The 16,376-nt window shown below is 36.4% G+C and overlaps 1 pseudogene; it reads right to left on the bottom strand.

Annotated features, from left to right (window-relative positions):
- Nucleotides 1-12,725: 12,725 nt before the first annotated feature.
- Nucleotides 12,726-14,668, bottom strand: LOC149996000 (RNA-binding motif protein, X chromosome-like; annotated as a pseudogene).
- Between the last annotated feature and the right edge of the window lie 1,708 nt (nt 14,669-16,376).

Genomic DNA, 16,376 nt, shown 5'->3' with positions numbered 1-16,376 from the left:
GACAGTAAAAAGATCAGTAGTTGCCCGTGGTTAGAGGACAGAAGATAAATGCATAGGCACAGCATAGAAGATTTTTAGGGCAGTAAAACTATTCTAATGATACTACAATGATGGATATACATCATTCTATATTTGTGAATAGCCATAGGATGTAAAACACCAAGTGAGCACTACTATAAATGATGGACTTTGGATGATAGTTAATATGCTAATATAGGTTCATCAATGTAACAAATATACATAGCACTGTAGTGGAGGATGTTGATAGTGGGTGGGGGGTTGTGCATGTGGTGAGAGGAAGAGTATATATGGACACTTTCTGTACTTGCTACTCAATTTTGCTGTGAACTTAAGACTGCTCAAAAATTATTTAATTTAAAAATAAATACTGTATAAGCTTAGATGTTAAAAGTATTTAGTGCTTAAAGATATCTCAATAGCAAAACATTAAAGTTATTTGTACAATGAATGAGGGATTGACCTAACAGAGGAAATGTGCCTTTTAGGATAGAGAACATGCTTTTTATTCATATTAATGCATTTAACAAGTTGCTTCTTTGATTTACTAGCACTAACTATTATTTTATTGGAACTCTAAGTAAGTAATTTTACAACACACCAGCTCTATGTTTGAACAGTTTTAGTTGCAAGGCAACTGCTTCCTCTCAGCAAGAGTACTTTTATAATGTTTTCATCATATATGAGAAAAAACACTACTTATTAAAAGTATTTATCTTAAAGAGAGGAAGACACATAACCCCTATGTTTCTAAATCCCATAGTGGATTCTCTAGTGGTCTTACACAGGTGACGACTTTCTCATACTTGAAGCGTTATTTCCTCTGGCTTTTATTGTTGTTTTTTGTGGCGCCACACTCCTCTGTCTCACTCCTGCTTCATCCCGGTGTCTTGGCTAGTTTCATCCCTTTTTCCTGACCTTTGGAGTAATTCAAACTCTTTCATACACCTCTTTTCTTCTCTATGTACATGTTTTTCTAAGTAACAGGATCAAGTTTCCTGGTTTTTATGTCATCTACACATCTCTAGTACTATGTTCAAGGCCCATATGTACAAATGGCTGCTTTACATTTTCAAGCAGGCTTACTCCTTGCCTAATCTTTCACATCTTATTAAACGGCATCATCAGTCACTCACCCACATTCTCAGGCAAAACCTCGGAGTCTTCTTGGATTCCTTTCTTCACCTCATATTACATAATCAATTCATCAGCAATTCAATCAGTGTTACTTATGAACAACTTTCAGTATACCTTGAATCAAATGTCTGTCATCCCATTTTAAATCACTAGAAGCTCTAACCTGATATGCTTGACTCTTCTTGCCTGTATAAAATCTGTTATTCACAGCAAAACCAGAAAGTTCTATTAAACATGAAAATCTAATCTTGTCATGACTCCTGCTGATAATCCTTATTTGGTTTCTCATCTCATATAGAATATCTTCTAAAATCTTTACCAAGGTCTTCAATGCCCAATCTAATCCTCTCTTAGTCAGTCTCCAAGATTTTTGTCTTCTGTTCCTCTCCCCTTTTTTAACTGAGCTCCAGACATTCTGGTCTTCTGCTGGGTTCTGGCAAATGCCAAACTTCTTTCCACTTTACTGACTTTTCACCAGTGGCCACATTCGCCTGTAATGAGTTTTCTCCAAACTTTCTATGTGTACCTCCTTCATGCTATTTAGGTCTCATTTTAAATGTCCTCTACTTAGAGATAGCATATTTGATACCCTATAGAAAGCACTGCCCAGTCACTGCCTCTTCTTTTATGTCTGTGTATTATTCTCTTCCTCTTACATGTTACTTGTGTTCATGTCTCCCTTCTCTAGATTTTTTATCCCAAAGAGAATAAATTCTATTGTTTACCAACATTTTTCTGGTATAAGGCAAAGTACTTGGTCTCTAGAAAACAATCTTTGCTAAATAGTGAAGTGTGTGCAAGACATTTTTCAACTGAGAAGCAAAATGAGGGCACTGATGTAATGAGTAGTATTCTCGTTAAGACTCCCTCACCAAAAAAAAAAAAAAAGAAAAATGCTTTCATAAGAATTGTGTTTTTGTGCTTTGGTTTTGTTACATTTATTTGTTTACTTTGAAGACATTAATCCCCACTGAAACTGAAGGACTAAAACTCAAGTATTCCAGGAAGAGTCATTATAATGTGGTTTATATTACTAGTTACCACTGGCCTGGCTTTATGTAAATATGACCTGTACGTATATAATCTACTGCTTGTGAAATTTTGGAGTCAAGAAACCTGAAGCCTGGATGAAATCTATGAACCTTCTTATTAAAAACACATATTCAAGAGCCATGCATGCTAAACTTTTCATATAATTTCATAGAGTTTACACACCATGAAACATACATTTATGATCTGATTTCATTTGATAAACTCAGATATAAACTGTCATTTGAAATAATCCTCCATAAAGGACATATGCTCTCAAAGTAAAATTTAATGGAAGTATTTAAGCAGTCATCTTGGGGTTCCATTATCTATCAGTAGTCAGAGATGCAGGTTATTTATTGAACATAGACTCATACAAGTGAATACAATATTTATTTTAAAATATCAAGTGACTTTACTGTAAACATTGCATTAGACCTGGGAAATACAAAGAGGAATAAGAAATAGTTGATTCCTTAAGAATGCTATAATCATGCCCTACCTGGTATGGCTCAGTGGACTGTGCATTGTTCTGTAAACCAAAAGGTTGCCAGTTCAAATCTCAGTTAGGGCACATGCCTGGGTTGCAGGCCAGGTCCTGGGTTGGGGCTGGGTGAGAGACAACCGATCAATGTTTCTCTTTCACATTAATGTTTCTCTCTCTTACTCTCTTTCTTCTCTTTCTAAAAATAATTAAAATCTTTTTAAAAATAATGCTATAACCCATAAGTCAATATAGATATATAAATGTATTATTTTAATATAAAGAAATACATATATCAATTAATTTTAGTACCACAGTGAATATATTGACATAACTAGGATCATTATAGAGAATGGTTGGGTGTGTTCTATGAAATTTTCCTGAGATGAATCTTAAAATAATTAAAGTTGTTTTAAAAACCAGAGGGAAATAATTATAGGTGCAGGTTTTTTGGATAAATTGAATGGAGGGAAGACAAAAAAGATGCTAGGCATATAATAATAGAAACGATTTGATACTAAAACATAAATTTTAAAGTTAAGATTGCAATATATGGACTGGGAGATAGGTCACTTAAGTCTAAGCAGAAATGACATAGTCATAATTGTACTTTAGATAAATCACTCTAACTGCATTTTGGAGACAGGATTGGAAGCATGAAGTATGCATGCTACTAGTATAGTTAAAAGGTGAATGCAGTAGTCTCATTTGATATTATTAAGGCCTGAACTCAGTAAATAAGTATCCGATATATTAATTTGCTAAGACTGGCATAACAAAACACTACAGGTTGGGTGACTTGAAAAATAGGCATTTATTTTCCCACACTTCCAGATGATAGAGGTCCAAGATCAAATGTTGGATGGTCAGTTTTACTGTGAGGCCTCTCTCATTGGCATGCAGATGGCCTTCTTCTGGTGTCTTTACATGGCTTTCCCCTGTGCATGTCCATGACTTAATCACCTCTTCTCATAAGCACATCTAATTTGCCATATTAGGGCCCACACAATTACCTTGCTTAACCTTAACTACATCTTTAAAGACCTTCTCTCCAAATACAGTCACATTCTCGGGAACTGGCATTAGTAGTTCAAGATACAAAATGGGACGGGGGTACAATTTAGTTCATAACAAGGAATTCGTTTTAAAAAATACTTAAATGAAAGAAAATAGGGGAAAGATGGAGCAATAATTTGAATCTAGATAATTTCCAAAATTGTTGTTATTGTTAGCACGAAATTCTCTATCTCAATAGATAGATAGATTGACTACTTTATAATATTTCTACTTATCTAAAATTTTTGAGGAATATAACTTGGGGTTAATTTTGTGGCCAAAGTAAGTGCTTCTCACTATGAAGCTGAAAAGCAAATGTTAAGTCTGAATAAAACCAAAAACCAGGGGAAATGACCAAAGCTACAGTTCTGACCTTGGGTGTACATTATAATCACATAGAGAGAGCCTTTAAAAATATATTTAATCCAGGGGCCCACCTTAGCACAATTAAATACAAATCTATGGAGTAAAGAGAGCCTGAGCCACAGTAGTTTTAAAAATCTCTCAGGCAATTTCAACCTGTAGTGAAAATTAAGAACCACAGACTGGAGGAATAGTGTAAGGACAGGACAGGGTGGAGTAACAAAGCAAATGGAAAAAAATTGGAGAGTGCATCCCTCATAAGAGTTGAGGGTACAAGTAAAAATCAAACACAGACTGAGCAAGTTAAATGTAAGGGGACGGACTTACAGCAGTCTATGCGACAGAGAGCCTAGTCAGGCAGAATTCCACAAATACAAGATTATCTCTGTAACTAGAAGCAGTGATATCCTATAATGTCTACAATTATGAGAAGAATCACTCATTTTATTAATCATGTATTTTTTATTAAAGGTGCATGTGTGTGCATGTAAGAATGTGTTATTGTTATGTGATTTTTAACACAGAAGCCTCTGCCAAGTATTAAGATATAGTCATGCCAGCACAGTGCACTGCAGCAGAAAAGTCTGTGTGGTGATGAACACTGGAAAACCAGGGACTCAGGTAGACCAACTCTCTAAAGCAGAGGCAGAGACTTCAACAAGAACACAGGGTGGAGATCCCAGAGAAGCCACCAAATCACCAATGAGAAAGAGTCAGTATTAAGCATTTGCCTAGCCCAGAGAGCCAGTCAGGTACAAATTTCCCCAGCTACCTGACGTCTGCTGTTTCTCTCCTCTCCGTTGCACCCAGAAGAATCAGAGACAACAGTTAGCAAATGGAGGAAGAAGTAAGACAATGGAGAATCAACTTCACAGTTTCTGCAGTCTGGCATACAACAAACCTCCCAGTGGAGGGAAAAAAAGTCCTTATTGATTGAAGAGTGAAGTGCTGATTAAATATATAAGACCAGGGTTTCAATGATAAAATAGATGATGTGCATTGTAATTTGCAGTGACAACAGGAATTTTGACAAACTAAAACAGACCAGAAAAGTTATAGGACCTGACCCAGATTCATACAGAAGAAAATGAAGAATTATTTTTATTTTTCACTTATGAGTTAAAAGACATTCTATGACCAAAAATTAAATTGCTTTTATGATTATACCTGAGTGGTCCTGATGTTCAGTGTTCTGTTTTATTCATTTATAATGAGCAAGGGGAGAGGAGCACAGAAACAGATGTGGCCTGAAAAAAAAAATCTCCTCTAAAACATTTGCAGATCAGAGTTGGTTTTTAATGAGAATGTGATACAATTTTTTAAAAGGTCTCAATGATTCTTATTCAGATAGATAATAAACCAATATCTCAATTTCCCTTTTGATGGTCAATATCAGTAGATGGATTAGAACAGTTGTCATGAACAGATCCACAGCATCATTCAACATAATGGCAGCAATATTCTGGAATGATAAAATAGGTTTATCACAACTCCTGTTTTGTTTTTGTTTGTTAATTTGTACGTAGAGGGTGGGGTGGGGTGGGAGACTGCCTGAATTTGGAAGTTCCTATGGTTAATGTTTGTGTCTTGACAATAGGTGAACTACACTAATGTAAAGTAGTTATAATCTTAAAATCAAACTAGGAACCACCATTTTGGAAACTGTAAAGCCTGGCACAAAGAAGTCTCATTAGAAAATAGAATAAGCTTCTAATGGAATGGTGTGACCAATTTTTAAATTTTTATCATTATTATTATTATTTTTATTACTCCGGTTTCCTTTTTTCACTTAATCACTTGATTATATCTCTTATAGCAAGCAAGACCAAAGATTTATGGTATATTCACTGTTTGTTTGTTTGTTTGTTTGTTTGCTTGATTTTTGCCAAAATGTGCCCAAACTTTGTGCAAATAGACTCCCAGAGATCTGACTTGGTTTGGGCCTGTGAGAGGAAACATTTGTACTGTTGGCAAGTCAATCACAAAACAAGTCCTATTTAGTGATAAACATTGGTTGTGATAAGCATTGGTTTCCCTTCTCTGACTACACATAAATTTGCACATATATGTACGAAGTTAAGCTTCTTAGCAATCCAAAAGCAATATGCCATGGACTATAAATGATGGTGCACAACTCACTGTGCTACTTTGACCAAATCACTTAACCTCATTGAGACTCAATTCCCACATGTTTGAAAGCAAAGCTCTGTGATTATATTGCCCTCTAAATGAAATGGGTTAAACACCTGAGCATGATAATTCACTTGGTTCCAGCATAAAATTAATAGTTCCAAGATTTATTCCCCACTATTAAGTCTTTCCTAATGTCCCTTCTGTAAGTAATTCCTTCCAAAACACTTTGGGAAGCATGCCACACTGTTTCTACAAGGTCAGAGCAACCTATATATTCCATTTCTAAAGAGCTTTCTTTTCTTCCATTGTATAAATGCTCAGCCTTAAAGTCATTCCAATTAGTGTGTTAGCTCAACAATTTTCGAAGCACAATATTGAATTTTTGTTAAAGTGATGTGAAATTTCCTACAATTTTGGGTTTATCTCAAGTAATGCTATGGAAGTACTGATACTATGGAAAGTAGAGACAGTTTCACTGCTATTTTTATTCTGGCTAATGAACACAGAGGAAAGGCTCAGGTCTGAGAAAGAAAAGGTCGTAGAATTGTAAGAGGGTTATTTTTTACAAACTTTAAATAGATGTAGTTTGGTTAAAGACACTAAGCAAGAATGTCAAATCAATTTAAGATATTTAAAATGTTTTAATATTTTATACAATGAGTGTTTGGTTATCTGTCACTGTGTTCTTAATGGTGTTTCACACAATGGCACAGCAAGTTACAAGTAGGTAGAGATATACTTACATAATTACATGTCTACTAGTCAAGCCATGACATGGAAAGTTATTGGTGATATATAACATTGACTGCTAGGCCCCAAAATGATCATGCTGGCCACAGCATTAGTCCCAGGAATAAAATCTCCAGATACTGGTCCATTTTGTTCAAGGCATCACACACTGTGTTCAAATTGCTGCAAATATCCTGCACCATGTTTTCAATATTTCTGGTGTCTTTCAGGATTTCAGTACTCTGTGTGTAAGGATTAAAGTATACCAAGAAGGGATGGGCCATTGATTTTGCAAAGTCCCTCATCTTTTCTTTGGCTTCTTCCCCACTTTTTAGTATCAATGCAGTGTGGCAGTAACAGTACTAGTAGTGTTGGTCCTAATTGTTTCCATCTTCCTGGCTTTGGAAGGAGGGACACTTCCTCTTTAGATTTAATAACCCTGAAATCCTAAAATGATTGAGGATGTATAAAACCTTATGACCAAAAATGTGGACTTCTTAACAAGTTTTGTAAATGCAGACTCCTGCTATCAGTGGAAAAATAATAAAGACATTTAAATGTGATTGTCTGAAGCTTATTATAACAGCTATGAAGAGAAGGTCCAGTCAAGTTAATATTTTTGTAAATGTCCATTGTTTAAATGAAATATCTCCGTCCTTCAACTCTTTTAAAACTCTGTATATTTTGAGAACTAATTCTCTCCTTTCCTTATTTTCACAGTGTTGAGAGATACCATTTTCTCAAAACCAAATCTGTTAAAGAGCCAAAGGAGGAAATGCCCTATGCTGGGGGAGTACATATTAACTCAAAATAACTTTTATCCCCCCCAAAGTATAGTTTTATTACATTACATTTCAGCTTCTGTTTTCAATGGTATACATTACCCTAAATGTAGTATATTAGCATGTCCATCATTAATAGTTATATATATTATGGAATCCTTTTGAGAAAAGCTTGTCTTGCAATGATTGTTATGTTCACAATACTCAAAAAGCTTATGTGCCATACAATCACATGTCCCTAAATCACTACCCCTACCCCCATCTTTTTTGTTTTTTCCTTCCTCTCTGCCTCCAGATGCCGCTTTCTGAGTCAGAACAATTCATTAAGATTTCTAGTTTCATGGCTCCTACACTTTTGTTGATCTATTCCTTACCACAGTGCCCTAGTCAGTACACTGGACACACATGCTTCTGGGATCATTCTGCAGCCTCAAATTCATCAAGCTTTCTGCTTTCCTCACTCCCACCTACTAAGTAATGTCTCTGTGTGCTGACGTTAAGCCAAAGCACCACCCTCTAGCTTTGTGAGGCTGTAAGCATTCCTAGGTCACCTCTTATCTGTGTGGCCTTAGTGGGCCCATCACCTAAATATTTTTCTACTTTCATACCTCTTTTCCCATTTCTTTCAGTAAACTATGTAATTCAGAGTCGTAAGCAATCTTGAACTTAACAAATATGTAAATATGCTATTGTGTTTCATATGGAAATCTTACACTATACATTTTATTGCCACTTTACATACTTATGGTCTCCTTTCCTCATTTATTTTATTATATATTTACTTCTCAGATTCGCTAAACAAATACTATTTACATTTTTTATCATTAGTACATCCTAATAATTTAGTTACAATATGAACTATACTGACTCATTTTCATCACTGGCAGCATTTATGCACTCATATCAAAGGAATGTGAGCAGGGAGTTTCATTTGGATTTCAGCAAGGTAGTTGCTAGAAGACAAAATAAACCAAGTTTTTAAGGCCCTAAGGAGGTGGACTCAAAACGATTGGGAGAGGCTAAAATGAGAGGGATTTTGTCCTGGCTTGGGTGGCTCAGCTGGTTAGAGTGTCATCCTGTGCACCAAAAGCTTCTGGGTTCAATTAACAGTCAGGAAATGGTTGTAGGTTTGAGCCCAGGTCAGGGCATGTCTTTCTCTCCATCTCCCTCCCTCTCTCTCTCTCTCTCTCTCTCTCTCTCTCTCTCAAAATCAATAAAAATGTGTCCTCAGGTGAGAATTTAAAAAGTGAGAGGGATTTTAACTTAACAAATGGAAGAATATGTCTACTAGTCACAAATTAGAGCCACCTTCTCACAGTTCTAACTTTGAACTTGCTGCTTGTTCTTCCTACCTGAATGGCTGCTGCCTGTTTTGCTTGTACTTAATCTTTAAGATTTGTATTTCCAGAAAGCTGTTAATTATCTCCTCCTTGTCAGCTTAGGTAGTACTTTTAGATGTTCCTTGGCACTATAAATTTACTTCTGTCAAATCACTTTTCACATTATATTATGTTATCAGTTTATCTGACTTTAAACTCAACATGTTGTGATTGATTATATTTAACAAGTACATCATAGAACTTTTCAAAACTATCAATTCAGTGGATAAAGTAATATGTTTTCCAAAGGTAGGGATTATATAAGGGCTTTAATAATGGGGAGACTTGGGTTGAAGTAAGGAAACAGTATAAGCTGGAGACAACCTAAACATACTCCTTTAGGAAAGGGACCCGAATTTACACTGTCCATACATAAACATCCTAAAAAGAAAAAAAAATTTAAACAGTGATCAGCAGCAATACATTTGCTTCAGCATTTTAACATTAGTCCTTATAAATTCTGCTTTCAGTGTATGAGTAAAATATTTACTCCAATGAGAATTAATTATGTAATTTATTTTAATTTATATATGCCTTTAAATGCTTATATGAGCATTGTGAAAATAATTTTTAATTTGACTTACTGAAGAGATTGTATAAGAAAAATTAGTGAATACTACCAAAGAAGTTAAATATTTTTGAAGTAGTAAAAGAATAGGTAATTTAACTTTAGATATGTTATCTTGTTTTTCGATCTTTCTCTACCCAAAGGCAGAAAACGTTTAGGCAGAACAAGAAAAAAACAATGAAAAGATAATGCAACTCAAGAAAGAAAAACAATTTATTAGGTTCTAAAAAGTTAACATATTTAGTCTAGTGCCATGATCACATGTGCAAAGTAAGTGTGTTCCACAGCATGACTGATCTGCTCATTTAAGGTGTCTTAACGATTGACATAGATTATCTTAAGCTTGATTCAGCCTCAACAACAGCTCTCTGTAATGAAGATAGTCAAAAAAATTGATGCTTTTGCTGCAATCTAGTTCACATGTAGATGTAATTTGTATTCTCAATTCCTAAAATAGTAGGAATTAGATAGTATAATAGGCAGCATAAGTTTTTTGTAATTTTATTTTGTGAGAGAATGCAATTATAATTTTGCCGGTGGAAGTATAAGTAGGGTTATATAAAACATATAGGAGAAAATAGAAAATATATTTTACTAATATTTCTAGACCAAGCATGACCTGAAAGAGAAAATAAGAGCATCAGTCAGAGTAAATTTCACACATGCTATTTACTTCTAGTTCTGGCATATTAACGAAGTATATTAGGGCTCTTAAAGAAAAGGAAGACCTAGTGTTTCTGGATTTGTCTTTATTCCTTGCTCATACTATGATTTGCAAAAATAATTTAACCACTTTAGGTCTTAGTTTTTGTTTGAAATATGGGAGTGTTTAGACTACCTCTGAGGTTCCTTGATACTTTAAATTCCCTATATTATGTTTGCTGAGTGTACTTTCACTAAATTTGACCATTATCCTCCCTCTCAGTGTTCCCTTAAAATTACTTTGTGTATGTAAGTCATGAGTTCACCAAGATGTCTTCATCACTTAGGAAGTATGCTGAATAATATAGTCCAAAAATACTTGGCTATATTAAAAAACATTATAAGATTTTCTTCAAAATTGAGGGATAAATATATTATTTTTATTTTTGAACTTGGAGGACATAAGAAATTTACAGAAAATAAAACATGAAATTAGAGTTTAAAACTATTCGGTGTTTAATGTCCACGTACTTGCTTTTTTCTGTGCATGTTTTTCCTGTACTTATGATTGCTATGTAGTTAAGTTTATCTAGTACGCACACTTGTGTATGAGTATCTTTTCAACTGAACTTAAGTGCTTTCTTATGTCATTTGCTATTTTATAAATAATATTTAGAGCAACATAATATTTTATTATAGATGATATATACTGACTCATTTATTTTTCAATTTTAGACTTGTTTTTCTTATTTTTTCATTAGAAAACATACCTCTAGATAAAATTTACAGAGAATTACCCTGGAATGTGAAATATCTGTAGCATTGTCCAAAATGCTTTAAACACTGGAGCCACTAATTAGCTTACTTCCAACTCTCCTAGACTCAGGATGCTCCAGCCAGCCAGAGTTTCTGGTCTCTTTTATTCCAAAGAGCTAATCTCCGTTTTCCCAAATGTTATATTAACATGTGCAGTCATCACTGTGCCACATAAGACAAAACAGTTTCCAAGACAAAATCCTTTGGTTGGTAATTGCTTTGTATGGATTGAATATTTCATACACTGAAACCTAATGCCCAGTGTGATGGTATGGGAGGTGTTTAGGTCATGAGAGTTGGGCCCTCATATTGTGTTTATTGCCCTAGACTGCTCCCTTGCCCCTCTATTTGTGAGGTTAAAATAAGAAGACGGCCATCTACAAAGAAACCAATCCTCACCAGGTGCCAAATCTGCCAGAAGCTTGATCTTGTACTTCCTGGACTCCAGAACTGTGAGAAGCAGTTTATAAAATACCCGTTTGTGGCATTTTGTTACAGCAGCCAATTTTCTGGCGTTAATTTAAATACCCCTTTTTCAGGAAAGTCTTTCTTCGTTTTCTTTGTAAATTTGCATAATACCTTGTACTTTTCACTTATATAATGTAACGAAGTCTCTCTAGTGCGTCTATAATTACATATTTCATATGTCGATTTCATGCGTGTATGCTTCATGGGAACAATGATTGTGTGTGTCTCACTCATTACTGCCTCACCAGAGTTGAGCAACTTGTTTGTTGCCTAGCAGCCTGCTCACCATGTCTCAGCGATTTTCAACCTTTTTCATTTCATGGCACCCATAAACTAATTACTAAAATTCTTCAGCACATCAAAAATATATTTTCTGCCAATTTGACAGAAGAGAGATAATTTTGATTTATTCACATAGGACAGCTATTGTTCTGTTGGCTGTTATCTTTAATTACTTTTTTGACAATCTAAGGAAAAGGAGGTCAGTGCCTCTGACTAAATAGTCAGATACTGCATGTTTTAAAAATTCTTGAGGGACACCAGTTGAAAACTGCTGCCATATGCAACTACATTTCATTTTTATATTTATAAAATATTTCCCTAAACTCTCTATTATCCGTTTTATTAGTACATTGCAGATTCTCCAACACAGTATCACTAAACAATAACAACAAAAACCAAAAACACCAACAGAAAAACACAAATAACTTAAAATACATATAAATAGCTATTGGGTTGGCCAAAAGGTCCATGTGGTTTTTTTCATCTTCTCCAATAGCTTTATTGATTTGGGTATTTTGAGTATATCAGCTATCTCCCACATGGTATAACATTGATTGTTCTCAATTAATGTCTTTATTTGATTGCTATAAACTTCAGCTGGTCTACCCGACCTTGGAACTTCACAAACTACTTTTCACACATTCAATCAGTCACAGCACCTTCTATTCCATACACTGCACGAATCTTTTTTGTATGTGTTTCAGTGGTGTTTTTACCTTTCTTGAAATAATAAAGCATAATATGCTGAAAATGTTGCACATTTTCGTCCATCTTCAATGTTAAAATGGCTGCAAATTTTAATAAAGTTTTTCTTTTTTTCTTTTTTTTTTTTTTGCAGCTTCATGGTTGGTTTTGGCCAAACTTTTTATTTAGTATTCTGTAGTTGCTTAACACACACTTAAATGGTCTTATTGGGGGAGGGGGAAAGGGAAGGTTCTTGTAGATTCCCAAGGAAATGTCAGAAAGGCAAAATATGGCCAGCACTATTCATTTGTTTTGGGTTTACTGGGTGAATAGCACTTTCTTTACATAAGCATCTGATCTCAGGTTTTTTATACTGAGAACATTTGAGATTTGTTTGATGATAGTATGATATCCTAAGAGTAGCAAACCCCAACCACCCTCTAATAACTAGCTTGTTTGTATAGGTAGAGGGATTCATCTTTCCATTTTAAGATGGCTAGATGTTTGTAGAAAATCTTAGAATTGCTTGGCTCATTTACTGGGAAAAAAATTAGAAAGTGGCCTTTAGGGACACTTTTACTTGGAAAATTACAACACTAGTACACAAGTCAAGCCTTAACACATTTAACATTTGCTTGTTAAGAAAGCAATGCCTTAAGATTAAACATGTTTTACTTTTCTCCTCACAAGAACATAAAAATTATGGAAGGGGAACTTAACAGGAAATTTTAAAAAGGTAACACAATTTTTTCTTTTAGTAGTCCTTGGGTAGTTATGACAGAATAGGTTCCACTTTTTGTTTGTTTCTTTGAACAGGGATTTTGGTCCAAAGTTTTGTTTTTAATATCTGCTTTTGCCTCCCCCTCTATCAGATCGGCTTCCTCCACGGCCACCGCCCCTTGGTGCTCCGCGGCTTGAACTGCTGTAGGAATCGCGTGGAGGAGGGTACCCCCTTTCCATAGAAGGGGGGAGCCCTCTTTCTTGTCTGCCAACCCGATCACGACCACTTGAGTAGAGATCACTTCGGCTGCTTGAGTAACTGTCTCGACTTCCACCATATCCGTCACGTGAGCTGCTGTAATCATCATAGCGACTGCTTCCACCATAAGATGGCGGGGGCCCTCGTGTAGGTGGAGCACTACGTGAATTACCATAACTGTCATATGAATCCCTGTAGGAACCACCACTTGGATGATCTGAATAGTCACGATCACGACCATAGCCATCTCTATCACTATACCCTCTTGATGGATAGTCATCACGTGAACTGGAATGACCATAATCACGATAAGTATAATCTCTTGGTGGTGGTGCATAATCTCTTGTATCACGAGAACTTGGGTAATCTCTGCTCGAATAGCTGTCTTTAGTAGAATATCCATCATCCCTTGGGGACAAATAAACATCTCTACGAGAAGGCAGGGGTTCCCTTCGAGGTGGGCCTCCATAACTATCTCTTCCACGTGATACAGGAGCTCTTCCTCCCATTCCACTGCTGCTGCGAACTGGTCCTGAAGGAGCAGATCTTTTAGGAGGAGAACCCCCCACTTCTTGGTGGTGGCCCTCTTTTTACTGGAAGTGGTCCCCTGGAAGAACTCATGTTAAAATTCATGGAATAGCCACCATCATCCATGTGCCCTCCAAGTGAAGGAGGTCCCCTGGTTCCTCCACTTCCTCCTCTTCCGCCTCTAAGGCCTCTTGGAGGGCCTCTGCTTCTTGGAGGTGGAGGCGGTCCATGTCTACCACTTTCAAATGATGGTTTAGTGGCTTGTTCTACCTTGATGGCTTTTCCATCTAAGGACTTTCCATTCATGTCTCTGGCTGCATCCTTCGCATCTGCTGGGCTTTCAAAGGTGACAAAAGCAAATCCTCTCGATTTGTTGGTCTCACGATCTTTCATCAAGAGTACTTCCACTATCCGCCCATATTTGCCAAATACTGCTTCAAGGGCTTTCTCGTTTGTTTCTGTATTGAGGCCACCAATGAAGAGCTTTCCTGGGCGATCAGCTTCAACCATTTTTCCCCTCTGATGATAGTCGGAGGGGTGACGACGGTTTCAAGCTCCTACGAGCTCACCAACAAGGGCTTTCTATACGCTCAGCACAAGGGAGGGCCACCTGCTCCGGAGACAAAAGAGAGAACCAGCTGGAACTACTGCGCAACGATGATAAAGTTTTTCTTAATGCACATTGATATGCCAGCTGTGACAGTACAAGCTAACAAAATTGTTTTGAATGAAGTTAAAGACAACTAAGCACTACTAGAGCCATCTTACCAAAAACAAAAAAACGAAAAACAAAAAAAACTTTTTGGCCAACACAATACCATTAAAGCTATAATATCCCCAGAAGTTCTATGAAAGATGTATAGTATTTGGTGGAGGTTTATGGTAGGGAAAGAGATACTGTGGGAAAAAAAATTAAACGAAATGAGAAAATGTTCAACAAGAGGAAACTAAAAATTAAAAAGGACAATGAAGATGAGAAATGAAGTTTGGAGCAGTGAGATCCTTCTCAGTGAAGAGTTGATAGTGTAGTTTGCAAGGGTATGTAGAATGGAATGTTGAAAGATAAGGGCAGATAAGAGCGTAAAGAATGTTGTATATTGTTCATTTACTTACCCAGTATACACTTCTTGAGCATCTCTCATGTCAGATACTATGAGAAAATTTAGGGTTCTTATAAAATGTAAGGCAATTAAATTGTCATCGAGTATGTTTTATAAATGAACACAGCTTGTTTTCTCCTCAAGGGCTGAGGAAAGTTTATACATACCTTGTAGTAATACCTCAACCCCCCTGGCCCTTACCCACCAATACCTGTAACACTGAATAAAGGGAAACCTGAACTCCCAAAGCACTTTCTCAATAACAGTAAGAAAAACAACTACAAGCTGTGAATAAATGAAGGAGATAGATTAGCAGTGCTGAGAAAGTTTTAGAACATATATTTTGAGATTCAAATAAGGCAACCAGAAAAACCATTCATCCAGTTACTCCTCATGCACAGCAGAGGGAAAGTGAAGAGACATTCAACAGTGAAAACGGTATCATAAAAATCATGTCTGTGAAATGATATAAGTATTTCATAAAGGACAAAGATATTCGCTTGCTAACTCAATTTCTCATGATTTTTATCCCACATTAAAATGGACTTTAAAAAGCCCTGGTAGCAAAGGCCTTAAGGTGGCCTCAACACATGTCTTTAATTCAACTCTGATTGTAGCTGCACCTGCAGGAAATGGCACTATTGAGGGTTAGATTTACCTTAAACTTGACAGGTATTCCCCTGAGTAAAACACCTGAGTGCGTCATTCCACATTCTGCCGCAGGGCTTCTCCAAGCTCAAAGAAGTTTGCCTGCCCTGTCCTTTCTCAGTTTCCAGGTTGCAGCACATTCTTTAACCCAGAACTCATTGATTAGAAGGGAGACTAAGATCCTTTGAGGGAAGATTATAAAATCACTGTAAGTATGTGTTCCATTCAGGCTTCTGGAAGGCTATAGACTTGGAGCCCACCCATATGCATTTCACTCCCTATGTTTTGGCCTCAGGCAGCTCCTTGCTGGGTCTCTGTGGCCAGGCATATCCCTCACACTGGGCGAGGTGGAGATGCGGGGCGGGTGCCATGAGCACTGGGGTTTGCCATAGATGGTCTGAGTGAGACTCCTTAATGAGCCTGGGAGGAGGGATATGCTTCAACCAAAATACCCAGGTGTTTCTCATCCAGGAACATCTGAGCTTGTTCCTTAAATTTCCCAGTACCCCTTTCCACCTTGTGATTGGGCTTGCAGAAAGAAAAAAAGAAAA

This window comes from Furipterus horrens, unplaced genomic scaffold (assembly GCF_987537825.1).
Source record: "Furipterus horrens unplaced genomic scaffold, mFurHor1.1.pri manual_scaffold_12, whole genome shotgun sequence".
Classification (NCBI taxonomy): Eukaryota; Metazoa; Chordata; class Mammalia; order Chiroptera; family Furipteridae; genus Furipterus; species Furipterus horrens.
Note: the sequence above shows the minus strand (reverse complement) of the source record. Positions and strands in the feature narration are given on the sequence as shown.